A 15,837-nucleotide genomic window follows, 5' to 3' on the forward strand; every position below is an offset into this window, starting at 1 on the left:
AATTCCAGGGTAAAGCTGGGGCTATACAACTCACAAATATAACACTTGTTAATAAAATGTCAGCTTTGTAGCAGTCAGGCTTGCGTGGATATTTCAAACTGCGTTTTCCATCACCCTAATAGCTCAGGACTGTGTACATGTGGTGGCACAGTTGCAAAAGGGGTAAAACGTTCAAAAAAAGCTCCCTTCTGTTCCAGCCATGTAACCAGGTCACAATTCTACCCCCTGGGGAAAAATAATTTCCCCCAATCACATTCCAAGGAACAGTTGTTAGTTTTCTTCATCGCATAGGTGACCTCAAGTAAACCCAGAAATGCTAAATTTTAAAGACTATAAGATTGCCTAGACCTTTAATTCCTGAATCAATAGCAAAGTAAGTAAATAATAGTAGCAGGGAAAAAAAAGGGGGGGTGGGGGGGTGGGGGAAGGGGAAGAAGCAGCAGAATGTCTAGCAGATGTTTCCTAAAGAAGATATAAACAAGGAAAATGAGTAGTCACATTTTCCTTTAACTTTATAGAGCAGTTTACAAGTTCATTAAACAGGACTTCTGAGCAGGGCAGCCCTTGCTGAAGGATTGTTTAAGTTGAAACATTCTTGATTTCGTGCTCAACTGACCCACTTGATAAAGTGCTCTGTAATGACATCATCGGCCATTGAATAGTTAACAAACCCTTTGGATTGTATAAACCCGTGTAGTTTAGATGGTTCTTAACCTTCTGTATGTGGGTAATGATTACTTACATATCAGCAGGCATGCTGAAAGCTCTCCGAAATGTACTCAAGAAAAATAACATTGATGTAATTCAGAACTATCACATTTTTATTCTTTCAGTACAGATATTAGATCTGTTTAGATTTTAATGATCTGTCTATATAGTTGCCTTGAGCCATTTCTTTTCCATCTATTTACTGAAACTACATAAGCAGTTCATGTGATGTTTTAAAGACTTATCCAAGTTCAAGTATTGCCTGTGTTTTTGCTGGAAAACTGGGTCTGGCTTTACCATGATGTGTTGCTCATGGAACTATTTTTTTTTCTTGTTCTATGAAAGATTTTTAGCTGCAGAGAACCTCTTGTTATCAATGAAAACTTTACACTAGACCTCAATGGCTTTCTAATTGACTCAATAGTGCACTTTCATTACTTGACTAATACTAGACAGCTGGAAGTTGTCTAGTACACATAAAATTCTCATAAAGCCTATAATATGGAATAATCAGAATACTCTGAAATAGTCATAAAGGATATGGGGTAAATTGACAAATGGCCTGTTCTGCGTGAGGGAAAAAAAAAAAATCAAACCTTTGAAAATCTATATAATTGCATGAAACAATACAGGCCATTTCCAAGTCTGTCTTCCACACACTGGCTTGAAGATGCCTGTACATAGCCCTAATCACCTGAGATCACAGACCTAGCTGCATTTCCTTCACAAAGTAAGAATGTTGGCTCCGCTGTCATAGATAAAATAGAGATAGACCTGCTTTTTTCCCAAGCCAAATAGAACAGTGAAAATCAGCTCAAATTATTATCACCTCATATTAAATATAAGGCTGTTGTTAAATGGTGCATGCAAACAGTATCTCTAACACAGTATAGTCATAACTGTTTTCCATTAAGTGTTCTAAAGTGATACAAATTAGTATTCTGTAGCTGATTAGAAATGAGATTTTTTAAGAAATGCTTAAAAACTGCTTGAAGAAATATTTAACAAAATGGGTTTTTGTATTATTTGTGGAACTGCTGTGCTCACTCAGTGGAAATTGGCCTGGAATCTCTGCAAATCCAATGGCAACATTTGCTATGCAGTTTGTAAACTTGTTTGTTATGTTTATAAATCCTTTTTAATGCTCCTAATAATCTCAAAAGATGTCATTCTCCCTTTCAGTGTAAATAATTTTATGGTGTTGATAGCCTCGGCTTTTAGAAAAAGTGTATTGAAATCTTATAAGGAGTTAGACTACAGCTCTATTAAAAACCAGGATTTATGAAGTTCAAAAATTAGCAAACATTGCAAGCAACTTGAATTTTACACAAATAAAATAAGTGTGATTCGACAATGTTATTGAATTCCATAATTTAGATTTTGTTACCTATTATAAAAGGATTTTTTTTCTTTTTAGCTGCACTGAGAACTACAGTCTGTGTGTGTTATCAATAAAAGCATCTTCCTTCCAAAAGCAAGATAGTCTAGATCAGCTAAGGTCTCATATTTTGGGAAGCTCTTTTCCCCACTTAACATTAGATAATAGCCTCTGGGTAAGTTAGAATTCTTTTTTAATAGAGCATTTACTTGTTTACTTACTTATTTTTGTGAAGTGTCCTGCCCAACTGGACATTTTTTATAGCAAACAATATCTGAATGACTGATTTACTTGACAAAATAATTTATAGTGGCATCAACATCAGCTGCAGGCCTAAATATAGAGAGATAAGTACTGTGTGCACTGATCTTTTAGACAAGTGCACATGATGTATCCATGTTAGGTGACATCTTCCATAGGATTAAGTGTTGTGGGATGTCAACTGTGAATACAGCAAAGAATAAGATTATGTAACATGGACTAAGAAAGACGATTCTTAGAAATTCATTGCTGTCTGCAGATCTCCTTAGAACTGTATAGTAAATTAATGCTCACTGTCACTTCTTTCCATCAGCAAAAGCCAAACAAATAAAATAAGCTGTCACATTTCTGGTTCTTTTCAGTGTGAAATTGAAAACATTTCTCAAGCTAATAAGCTCGAGTCTAGGACTGCTGGTATGTGCTTGACTTTTTCAAACAGTACACTTCAAAGCGCAGAAGCTAGATAAGCTAACAGCTCATTCAGTGAAGTTATTGTGTCGGAGGAAGCATGTCTATCAAATGCTTGCTTTACAAATTTGAATAGATGTCATTGTTCTCAGTAATGTCACCCACTCTATGGCTGCAGCCATTGTTTGAACAGAGGGAATGTGAAGCATTTTTAAATTTTATTCAGGGGTTCTTCTCTGCAGGGAAATCAGCCATTTTTTTCCTGGATCTTCTTTATCAAAACGATAATGCAAGCAGTACTGGGGAGGCTGAGTAGATAGCTGGCCCAACTGTTGAAGATCATGCTGATGGTACAGTTGCATGGTCTTCAGAGTAGATGAATACAAGTGTAAGAAAAGTAAGATACCATGACATTTCAATGCTCCTTCTCGTTTTCAGAGAAACTGGGTCAGAAGGCAGTATTAACCTTTTTGGGAACTACTAAGGAATACATCTTTGTTTTTCTTGTTTACCAGCTGTAAGTACAGATCACACAGCGGCTGACTTCTGTTTCTCCATGGTGTGCTGGGTCAGCGTGTTACAGACATCTGCACATTGCTGCAATCCGATTGTAAGATGAACACCAAGAGCCCAAATACATTCCTTGTCTCCGTTACACCAATACAATCTGGCCCCTGGAGTTTATTTCAGCACTGAGCGAATTCTTTTGGTTATTTATAGATCCTTCAGAGATTGTGTCAGTGGGGTGAGAGTGAAGCTGCATTAGCAGCCAGAGTGCTCCAGAGAGCTCTGGTGGCTGGCATGTGTCCACTGGCTGTGTAAAAGTCACAGCAGATAAGTGCCCTTGCATCTTTGCGAGCAAATGCTCCATGGACTTTGGACCAGAAGTGAGAGACCTAAGCCACAAACTGGAAGAAGAACTATGACTCATGGTTCTGTTTTTTCTGCCCTGACTCTCCAGGGGAGAAGCACTCTCCTTCTCTGATATGTATGATTCAGAGGTTGCATTTTTTTGCCTGGTGTTCTTGAGAAAGGCGTTGGGAAGGAAATAGCAAATTATATGTAATGGGCAGGACTTTGTTTTATCCAGAAAACGTCAAAATAAGAGACAGTAGTTGCTTTACACAGCTGCAGAGTCTGTTATTGTTCCCTTATCTGACTTGGCCAAAAAGCTGTATAGCTCTGTGCTTCTTCATGTATTGGCATTGACAAATACCTTTAAGAGACTGTACTGGGTTTCTGTCAGTGCCTTCAATCCTCCACAGCTCTGTTGCAGTTGCTGAGAGACTCTCAAAGATCGGTAAGGAGATTAGATGGACAGGAACAGAGTGGAAACTTTCTAGGGAATGAAAGGATAGAAAAGTAATTTTGTAGGTTGGCTGAGCTCTTGATGAGATGTTTAACGCTGCTGTGATTTAATTGTATTGCTAATGGTGCACCAGGGTCTTTGAGCATTTTGGTAGGAGTCTCTTGGTTATTTAAATTGAAGGGAATAAAACACAATAGGTGTCATTAAAAATCTCTGTCTTTATTTTGGTGAGGTTTAGTAGCACTTTGCATGTATCGAGTAAGAGACATTGGTCCTGATTCTTATTTTCATGAACACTTTTTCACACACTTTGGCCAGATGAAAGATTTCTGATAATGTCACAAATAATTTATATTCTTCCTTTCTGCTCTGGACAGAGCTTGGATCAGGCGCAGTGCCATACTATACTGCTTTTTACCATGTTTCCAGTTCAGGGACTGGCTTGGGGAATATGAGTTTGAGTGACTTGGGCCATGGAATAAATGAAACTAAACCCATCATCTCTACCATACGAAGATTTCAGTTTATACCTTGGACCATCTTGTGTTTGTTAGAGACACTTCTGTGCATTTTAGCCTATCCATTATTGATTAATGAAGGGCTGAGTAGCAAAGATGAGCTCTCAGAAAGGGGAAGCCGGTAGCAATGATACTATTTGCTAAGGATGTGTCACTCGCCTGCACAGGAACGTATGACAACACTCACCGAATGAAGGTGTTTAATCCTTTAATTCCTGTAACAGATAATGGTCTCCTAGAATTTTCCTCTTCAGATTACCTGTTATGAATCTGTGCAAGAATAGAGTCTTACATACAAAGACAAACTCTTATGTGAGGTCAAAAACATACTGATAATAGATTCCTTTGGGTGGACATTGAGTTTTACTGTGTTTTTCACTCTGGTTTCAGTAATTGCTTCTCTTCTGTTACTTTGTTTTGCATTTCACCTTCCTTGTCTCTGTAACATTTTTTGTGTTTCTGAGACATCCGGCAGTTGTTCCATCACTACAAGTGTTTCAAAGGAGATTGTAGTAGTGTCTAAAAGATATTGTTCTACTGATCTCTTAACCCACACATTTTTATCCTCTCTGAAACAGATCATTTCTTGATGACAACTCACTCCTTGTTTATTTTGGTTGCACATAGATGACCTTTACCTCTGTTGTCACTTAACTGTTACATATCAAGCTATAACACTATGGTTTTCTTGGTACAGAACTGGACAACCTTATTAGTTCTTTTTGAAGTGATAGAAGAGTGTATGAAATCCATTGCTGAAATAACGCTGTGTGAGTTTGAGCCCAAAAAATTGAAAAAATTCAGTTGCAAATTTTCCAGAAGAGGTACTTGAGTGCTTGTTTAATTGCACAAATAAAGAGGCAGTGCTGCAATGTGCTTTAACTCAAGCTTGAGTTAAGAGATTGTTGGGCATAAGTACTCCTGGAATGTTACTGGACTACTGGGGTGATTACTATCTTGGAACTACTATAAATAAGAACATATTACTTCATTTTATTGCTTAACTATTTTCACTGTAGTGAGATGACCACCACTATTAGCAGTCTTTTGGGCATGAGAACAAGCTTTTCCACTAAAAGATATGAAGTAAAATGTGTATTCATGCTTCCTTTTAATTTGAGGAGGGAAACAATGTCTATTTTTTCTTTTTTAAATATGTGTTTTGAAACTAAGGATAGCCTCTACATTGCTTTCTTCATTTAGCACTGTGCCTGATTTAAGACTTTTTCTTTTAAAATCCAAAGAAGAGAGCTGGCCTGAGGAATCGTAAAGGCTTTCAACCACAAAAATCACTGTACATTTATCAAACCCAACAGTATTTCATGTAAGATTCCTGAAGGAAGACTCATCCTAATAGTGGTGATATTTAATTGCCTCTAAGGGACACCCACAATAGAAAATACTCTGCATCTAACAATTTAAAGTAATTATTACCAGTTAAATAGAAGCTTCCACCTCAGATAAAAAGAAAAAAATAGAGCCAGTCTTCAGTATCATAGTTTCAGTTTCTGTTATTTTGTTTCCGCATTTCGCTACAGTTGCTATGTCAGCATAACAGTCTTATGGTAATGTGAGGATTTGGAAGAGAAACTTGGAACATACCTATTTATAGAAGATTTGTGAGTTTGGACTAGTGTGGTCATTTTTGTTTAGACAGTAGCAAGAAACTGCTTCATGGGAAGCTTTAGCATCAGCAAATATTTTTAATCACAGAAACGTATTTTCTATATCTTTGCCTTGGTTGGCCTCTGATGTTACAAACAGTTTTCTACCACTTTCCTTAGAAGATTGTTTCACAGCTTAAAACTTTGAATATTTGCATTGTGATATCAATTCTTTTTACTGCTGACTTCTGATGAAAACAAGGATGTGATCATTAACAGGGTATACACATCACATAATGAATGAATGTCTGCAGCTGGGTAGATGGGTGAGTTCCCTTTAAAGTCAGTGGAGAGGCAAAGGCATTTTTAGAGTGTACTAACTCCAACACATTTTAGATGTTTACTTCAGGAAAAGAGGTGTGGCACTCTATGCTCCACTGACTATGTTTACTAGATATCCAGTGACTTCATTGAGGCTGGGAAACTGGACTCTACATCCTGAATTGTAGAAGTCTAATGAGTCTTATCCAGAAAAGTACAGGCAAATCACAGAGATGATGAGAACAATCTGCAAGGATAGTATGTGATACTAATTTGCAAATTATACAGGCCCATGATTAGACCATTTGGCTGCTCCAGACTGCTGACAAGTGAGGAAGAAAGGACAACATATACTTTGCACAGCTGGAATAAAATGATCATGTGGATCATGGGGTGGTGAAGAGAGACAGAAGTGGATGCAAATTATGTAAGTCATGATGCAGGTAATTCTCCATTACAGGGAAGCTTTTTGAGACCTCGGTGTTTTATGAGATGATGAGCAGGTATCTGCTGGTAGGAGAATACTGAATTAGGAACTCATGAGAAAAAAATTATCTGGAGAAAAGAAATGATGAGTTGGAATAATGAAAACAAAACAAAACACACTAAGAAGTTGACATAGAGAAAAATACACTGAAAATAAAGTGGAGTAAGGTGAACTAAGATGATGTTACTGCCCTTGGAAAATACAGATGAAATTGGACTCCCACTGGACCAGACACTGGATGAGCCAAATATGAGAGACATCTCAAATACCTTGAAAACTAGGTATTTTGCTCAGTTTTCAAAAGCATTTTTCCACATTAAAATTTACAGGCACATTGACTAGACTCAAGACAAAGACAATGCTCTGTGGGGATTATTTAGTAGGTAATCTTCATAGTAAATGGTTATTTCTCTTTCCTTTCCCTTGTCTCTTTCCCTCCTTCTGATTATTTCATTTGATTCTTGCCTTCAGCTACTTGTCTAAAATAATGGCAAACATTATTCAGGAATGTGTTTGTTGGAAGCAAGCACAGGAGCATCATCACAGCTCAACAGTGACAGCTTGATCCATAAATCAGTGACTGACAAAAAGGACACGTCAGACAGTCATTCGTGAGTGGGTGAGACATCCATTGAGTTGCTTTTTGGTACAGTAATGCTATAAAAAATGCTAGTTTCAAAAATGCTAGTTTCTATCCCAGGGCATTAAATCAAGAGGATTAAAGAAGTACAGGAGGTCTGAAGCACCCATTTTTTGATTGTTTTGGATCAGTCATCCTGTGTATCTCAGGCCTTTTTCTTTAGGATGAAGAAACCTACACAATTACAACAAATTATTCACTAGAGAAAAGAACTAAAACTGGGCCCCATTAGCAGTATTTAAACATACAGATCACGAAATTCCAATGAAAACAAGTTTTAATGATAGGAAATCTACCAATGGATATATTGGTATGTGTGTACCAAATCACATGGTTTTAATAGGAAAAGGTTTGTTTAAAGAAATTCAAATTCAATCAAATTCAGATTTAAGTGACTCCAATACCTTGTTGTCATGCTCCTTTCTGATACTTCAATACATACCCATTGAAGTCAATTATAATCTCCAATTAAACCCTATGTGGAAGTATATGGTAGCAACTGAATTATTCAGTTTTGTATAATCAGATTTCTATCTATAAAATCAAGGCTCAGGTGCATCTAGATAAAATATAGAAGTACATCTAAATATTTATTTAAAAGATTTAATATTAGGTTTAAGATCAAATACACGCACATTTTACAGTAGAAGGATGGACTTCAGTATATAGTTATGTTGTGTGATGGATTAATTCCTTGCAAGCTGGCGGTGCATAAAGATGCCAGTTATGGCATGTAATATTCAAGGAGAAGGTATATTCTATATTTAGGTTAGAAACACTTTTAAACACTGTGTTATAGAGAAAAGTTTTACTACAAAAATGAACTCAATTGGTTGACATAGCAGATAGGATTTTTTAACACAAGATCTAACACAAGATTCTTATAATCTGGACTGGTTTAGATGATACTGGTGAGATGTGCATTTTTTTATCTTTATAATAAAACTTTGCTTTTGATCTCCAGCCTGCCAGTATCAATCTTTCCTGATCCAAGGAAGGCCCATATGTTTTAGTCAGAGCTTAAATTAGGAAAGCTGGAACCAAATAGCAGTAATGGCCTTGGGAATCACTAGGAACTATAATTACTATAAGCAATTGCAGTTGCTGTTGAACATATATATGCATGTACAAATATTTCAAATAAAGAAGTACTGTTAATAGCACTGGTTTAATCAATAGATTTGTGAATTCAAAGGACTCTTGTATGGTCTTAGCTTTGGAATAGTTTTGTGAAAGTTATTTTGCTACTGGATAAAGAAATGGACATTATGGGATGCCAGCACTGGAGCCCAAAGTCATGAGCATAATTTCCACTTACTCCCTTGGATGACAAATCTAAGACTCCTTAGAATCTTTAGCAATGTCTTTAAGCTGCAGCAGATGTGAATTTCCTCCTACTATTTTATTTTTCTCTTTTATTTCTAGTCTGCCCACTTTCTTAGATTGAATTTTGTCTACTGCCACAAAGTTCTCAAGTTCAGTATGAAACATAGTAGAGGGATAAACCATAAACAACTCTGCAGTTTACAACAGAGTGTCCATAAGGTGCCCTCACATAAAAGCACAGAACGTGAGAATAAGCACAGTAAAATAATAAAAGATCTATTTCACTGCTCATTCACTCATACCATAAAACCAAAACTTATGTCTGGTTCTAGCAGACATGCCATATTCTTTTAAATAGCTGAAAGGACAGGAATTGGTAGCAATGATTAGTTTCTGTAGTGGGCATAAGGGAGATCTCAAGGGAAGTTTAACATTTAGCCTATTAGTCCTCTTTGCATCATTGCTCTCTGTTTCCCTTGAGGTCTGCAGGTGAGTTTTTTCTTCCTTTTGAAGGCAGTAGTGACAGAAGTTTTTTCTTTAGCTTTTTCTTTCCTCTCTCTCAAAAATTTGGTTCATATGTAAGGGACTTGTTATGTTGGGTCCCTATCTGGTAAAACTCCCCAGACTTGATGCTTGAACTAGACATATACCAAAAATAAACAGGACAAGATCCCAAATAACTATAACTCTTGTTTATGGCCCTAAATGCAATTATTCTGGTTTACATCTATTAAAGAAAGCCAAATGTGTTATTACTGAGATGCTTCTTTACTAAGCCTGATACACCAACCCCTTACACTGCATAACTAACTATGAGATAGTTTCCCACTATTTCTTCCTGATTTTTCTTGGAACCAAGTGGTAGAATGAAGTGTGCTTTTTTTTAACCTAATTTTTCATTTCTGTCTTTGAATTTGGGAAATCTCTTGAATGCCCTCTACAAGCTACGATGTGGAATGGGCTTGGTGTTTGGATCACTGGGAAGGTCAAGAGCAGCACTATTTGTATCCATTACCGACAGTATGTGCAAACTCATGAATGATTAATCTCACAACAGCTTAAGTATGCTCTGTAAGTTCCTCTCAGGTTTGTCTCCCACACCCATGAGGACTTGCAGTTTTAACCTCCATGTCATCAATTCTTTGCTATTTCTCTGTCTCAACTGTCTTTCCTTTAAAACTGCTACAGTCTTGAATTAGGCCATTATTTCTTCCTTGAAAATCAGTTTCCATTTACCCAGTTCACCACTTTCTGAAACCTCAGTAACTCATGATTGCTGAGGCCAGAGGGGAATTGCCTGAGAGATGTGTAATGCACTGAGCTAACGTGTAAGGCTAAAGTATAAAATTTAAGTTATAAATGAAAGTGACAAGCAAAATTTTTCTCCACTTAGCTTTATTAATGATGCAATATTTTATTCCCTGTGGCTAAAAGTATTTATTGTCATTTTGTTTAGCTGTAATTTGGTTTCATAATTCAATTTGCTTTTTACATTTTTTTTCCCCAGTTTTTCCCCAATATCACTTTGTTTCCATGAAGTTTGTTGTCATAGTGTGTTAATGTAGTAAGTGTGTGGTCTTCTGGTAACAAACTTATGCAGATTGGCACTAATCTGAAGAAGCAAAGGCTTAACTGTGAGCTTATTTTTAGGCACGTGAGCATGTGGCTGAAATCAATAGCTACACAGATTGTCCTTTGAGGGTGACTAATGAAACTGCAGGTGTTTTTTTGGTTTTAGGCACAAACATGTATCTGGTAACATCAACCAGCAATGTCCTCAACATTTATTTAATTACACAAAAAGTCCTACTGCGAGCAGGGGGAATATTTGTATGCTTTAAATTAAGTATCTGGTGAATCACAAGCAGTGTTAAGGATCTTGCAAAATCAAGACTTGAATTTGTATATTGTATATTAGAGTGTGTTCAGAGAAAGATAATGAGAGTGATCACAAACAAGAAAAAACTTTCATGAGAACAGTTTGAAAAGATGAAATTATTTCATTTAGAAAGCAGAGGAATAAGAGCAAATATATCAGCAGTATGTGAAACTGTGACTGCTATTTAAATGTAAGAATGAGAATGTTCTTTTTCTCTGATAAATAGTATAACAACAAAGAAAATAAAAGGCAAGCAGGAAAACATTGTAAGTAAACACCTTTTCTACAGTGTGTAATTAGGTCATAGAATTCCTTCTCAGAGGAAATGAGACCAATGAAGATTCCTAGTGAGACTGAACATTTGCATGGATAACAGTAGTACCTGGAGTTATAACGAAAGTGTACAAGGAATGTAATAATCCTTACTGAAATGGCCATTAAACCTTGTGGTCCAGGACTCAATGCAGCCTAAATGAGACTAGTGCTGCTGTACAAAAGCAGATGATATCTGACAGAAAAGACAAATTATATTGGACCTGTTTGATAGAAATGTCTTCTGCCATCTTCACAGTGAACTGGTGATGACCAGTCTCAAAGACAGCATTAACGCTTAGAGCTTTTATTCTGTAGGTCTAACCTGGTGTGAATATTCCAGTTCTTCTATGTATCTAATACCCTTTAAAAGATTGAGCTTGGACATTCAATGTATTGTCTCTTGGTAGCTTTGTGTACTATATTACTATTTTGATAGACTGTGCATTTGAGAGATTTCTTCAGTCTGTGTAAAAAAAGGGAGAAGGAGGTAAAAGAGACATCAGAACATTTTTTTTTTTTTAATTAATCATAATAAACCTCTTTGATGATTAGGTCTTTTTGTTACAGCATTTTTCAGCCGTAGTGACCTTAATCATTGAATATGTTTCTGTTCTTTCACCCCTTTTTACTGATTTTAATATTTTTTTTTTTAATATGATATTTTTTATAGTACTTTCAAGTCAAGGATCTCCCCAGAGCACTTCTTGCACTTTTTGACTGTCTTTATTCTTTATTACCATAATTCTAAAGGGACTATGGCAGGATAATGGTCTTAATGAAATCCATAATGACCACGAGAGTGCAGAATTAGCTTCATGAAACTCCTCTTTGTGCTATAAGTACCTGGACAGCATAAATAACAATGTGGTCTGACAACTCTCACCCTCAGAATCATGTGTCTTTATAAAGGTGATTCAAGGTGGGCACCCAAAATTCCCAAATTGCCGGCAATGCCATTTGTGTGTATTTCTTTGCCCTGTTGTGCAGCTTCAGGTGTGGATTACAGAAGTTAACATCTTGGTGGGCACTGACATGTTCACAGCAAATTGGTTCTGTTTCACTTCTCACTTCTGTTATGTGCACATCTTAATTGTTTAATGTAATATTTCTACTTAATTACAGGAAACGTCACTTACTATATTGATGGTAAAATGAATACAGGCAATGTAAATGACATTGTACCTTTTTACAGTGAGAGAGAAAATGATTAATTATGAGAGAGAATAAATTAACTCATACATCAAATGCTACTAAGAGGTGTAAGAGGTGGAGGTAGGAGGTGCCTCTAGTTTAATCCCTTCTGTAGAGGAAATTAGAGTCAAATTATATTAGACACTAAAGAGCAGAAATGGTCTCCATGGCCTAGAAGAGCACATAAAAGTACCTAACATTTATAGACACACAACATATCATTTTGAAGTTTATATGCTGTAAGGATCACCTCATTTATCACTTCAAGTACATTTGTATCATCATGGCATACTCTTCCACAAATTTCATTAGAAAGCATGGGTTCAGTCATGACTAGTGTTATATAAACCATCTGGAGTATGCTTGCAGGAGAGGGCACACACATAAGAGGAATCACAATGAGTTTCGTGAAGTAGATGCTACAAATTGATGACTTTAGGTCAGCCATGGAAAATTTCTGGAAACTTGATCTTAACTAGTAGAGTGGCTATGAGTCTATAAATTATTTCTGTTCACTGTCAAGAGATTTAAGCTATGGCGATCTCTGGGGATGAAAATTGTTCATCCAGTAATAAGGTCAGATTTCTTAAGAAGTGTGTATCCTTCAGCCTTACTCTCGCTAACCTAGGTCTATTCTTTCTTTCTTTGCTTTCACATAGAAGTATTTGATGCTTTCTATCAAATTGGAGTTACCATTCTAAGTGTTTTACAAGTTGTGCAGGAAGTTTTTTGAGGAGCAGTGTTTTAAAAAGGGAAAAAATACGTGTATTTGCATGAAGAAGGACTCTTTTGCTCATGAACCTCTGATGCAGCATGCAGTGTAAAGCTAACACCAGTCACCTCCAAGAGATCACAGCAAACAGTCCGACAAAAGCTTTCAACATTTCCCTAAGTGAGTCATCTTTTGTTCTGGAAGGCAGGAAAAAATGAACAGGGAAGGCGAGTTGGATCAAGGTTTTGAGCCTGGCAGAATAGGAATGGCCAAGGGGCAGAAGGAGACAGAGAGAAGTTTGAAAGATATTGAGGCTGGTTATTAGACAAGTGGGGATAGTCTTTGCTTTTATTTATTTTTGGTGAACTTTTAAAATGTAAATCCTTTTCTTGTGACACAGAGCATAAGGAGATTTTAAAATCTCTGTGTTTGCCACAAAAGAGAATTCGTTCTTCCAGTCAGCCATACTGCCAACCAGCATTGCACAGACAGCTCTTCACATTCCTCCCTCTGCTACATCCCTCATGGTAGTTCTTTCCCTTCCCTATTCCTACTGTCTATATATATATAGATATATATATAGTTGTACATATACACACACTTAGAGGATTCAAAATGCTGCTAACGCTCCCATTATCACAAAGCCACTAGAAATAAGCGTAGGTTACTAATATATGTTACATCCCAAAGCTACAGCATGAAGAAAGATGGCCTCTTTCCCAGAAGCTGTGCACTGAATATTTAAATTTGTTTGCAAACCAGCACTGAATACGGTGTTGTCAGCCAGTGCACGTAGCTAAGTGCAAGTGGTACAGACTGCAGTTAATTAGTAAGTTTGCTGTGCTAGACTGTGACTACAGCAACTTTCTTCTCATAAAATACCTTTCATGTACCTAGCTGGAAACAAAATGTTCCTCAAAGAAGTTCTGTCCACAAGTTTAACTCTTGTCCAGAGTGTCACCAACTCATAATCTCCCAAATGGAAACAAATCATGTTAGTGTGAACATACAAGGGGTTTTGAATGTCTTTATTGTATCTCACTATTATCTAAAAATTTCCTCTTGAGTATACCTTTTCTCTGGTATGCTTAGCACAGTCTTCTTGCACAAAGTCTCTTTCACATGCACTTACACTAAGGGTTTCAAGTGGTTGGTGTAATGTGTAATTTATTTAGTGTTTGTCCATTGTTTAGACAATTTGATAATTTAAAAAATAATTTAACAGAGTTAAAATAATACGAAGATGTTAATTAATCTTAGATAAAATTTGGCAAACAAGTCTTGATATAAATGGATAAATATATTTGTGTTATTTGAAAGATTAAACCAGTTTTTAATTTTATTCTTTTTATTTGAGACAATGAGACAAGAGTGGAAGGGCAGAAGACAGGGACAATGCCTGATATATTCTCTTTTTTCCCCTCCTTCATGAGAATTTATGTTGAAACCCCACATGCACAGGATTCTGGAAGGGTCTTTTTGCTTGCATTTTAAATCCCTTGGTCCTAGTTTGCTTTTCTTACGTATACCAGAATAAATAGTATTCAACTTCATTGAAGTCTGTGGAAGTGCAGAGAAGTAAAACCGATAGAATTAAACCTTTAAAGCAAACTTACCACAGTGCCTTCATAAAGGTGAAATTAGTTAGTTTAGTCTGTTAATCACTTGTCAAAGTCTGACACTATATAAAGCATTAGCAGCTGAAGTCTGTTGTCCAGACAAGGATAATCACCAAATCCAAGTTTATAAATTGTTGACTGCTAACAATGGTGTAGAGATAACCCTGGAGAGGTTGTGAAAGACTTCACTGGAGTTTATTTGCATTGTAATTCTGCTGGAATTCACAGAGGCTTGGCTTCCTACCTAGTTAGTGCCATTTATTTTTGATATGCCCCAAAGCATCCATGACACTTATTAAAATAGAACGGTGTCTAGGCACCCAGCAACGCTACTGTATCTTGTTTCAGCAATTATTCTATTTTAAGAAGTTCCAAAGAGTTTCAGTGTATGTCTTCAAACCTACTATAGCTGTTGATTCATGTAGCTCCTGAAACCTTTGACCTAGATCAAAATTTCCAATATTTAAGAAGGGGATCTGCACAGCTTCCAATGCCCCCTTAGTGTCGTGGTTTAGCAAGCTGTTCTTCTAATTTATATAATTTTATTTATACTTTTTTATACAACCACAGGTTATATTTGCTTATAATCTAAAAAATTAATTCCACCTTCTTAATCCATATTAACCACCGTTATTTATCTATGTGATATCTTTTTATACCTTTACTCAAAATGTGCTTTTTTTTTTTTTTTTTTTTTAAATAGCATCATTAACAGCGTATATTAAGATTTTGCCTTTCATCTCATTTTTATGGCAAATTCTTTCAGCAATTTCTGGATGTGAGCCAGCCACGTTACAGTGAAAATTGGAGCTATTCTCCCCTCAAGGCTGCCAATGTTCTCACAACGGGGAGCATTAGTTTATAAATTACCCCAGGGAGAAACACCAGTCACAGAAAGCCCAGGAGATCTGGAGGGGCCAAATCACACCTTTCTGATATTTAACTTTTGTGAGCATTCACATTCAAGTGTAAACAATGTTTACATTTAGAGCTGCATTCAGCATTATAAAAGACTTCTCTGCCTCATGCATCTTGGTGAAATAGTTCTGTCTGAAATGTCTGTTTCTTATGGACTGCCTTATATTGTATTTTATTGGGGAAAAAAGCCTGGTGGGAAATAAGCCAAACTGTCTAATTATTCCTAACATATTACCTATCAGA

Source organism: Columba livia, chromosome 2 (genome assembly GCF_036013475.1).
Source record: "Columba livia isolate bColLiv1 breed racing homer chromosome 2, bColLiv1.pat.W.v2, whole genome shotgun sequence".
Classification (NCBI taxonomy): domain Eukaryota; kingdom Metazoa; phylum Chordata; class Aves; order Columbiformes; family Columbidae; genus Columba; species Columba livia.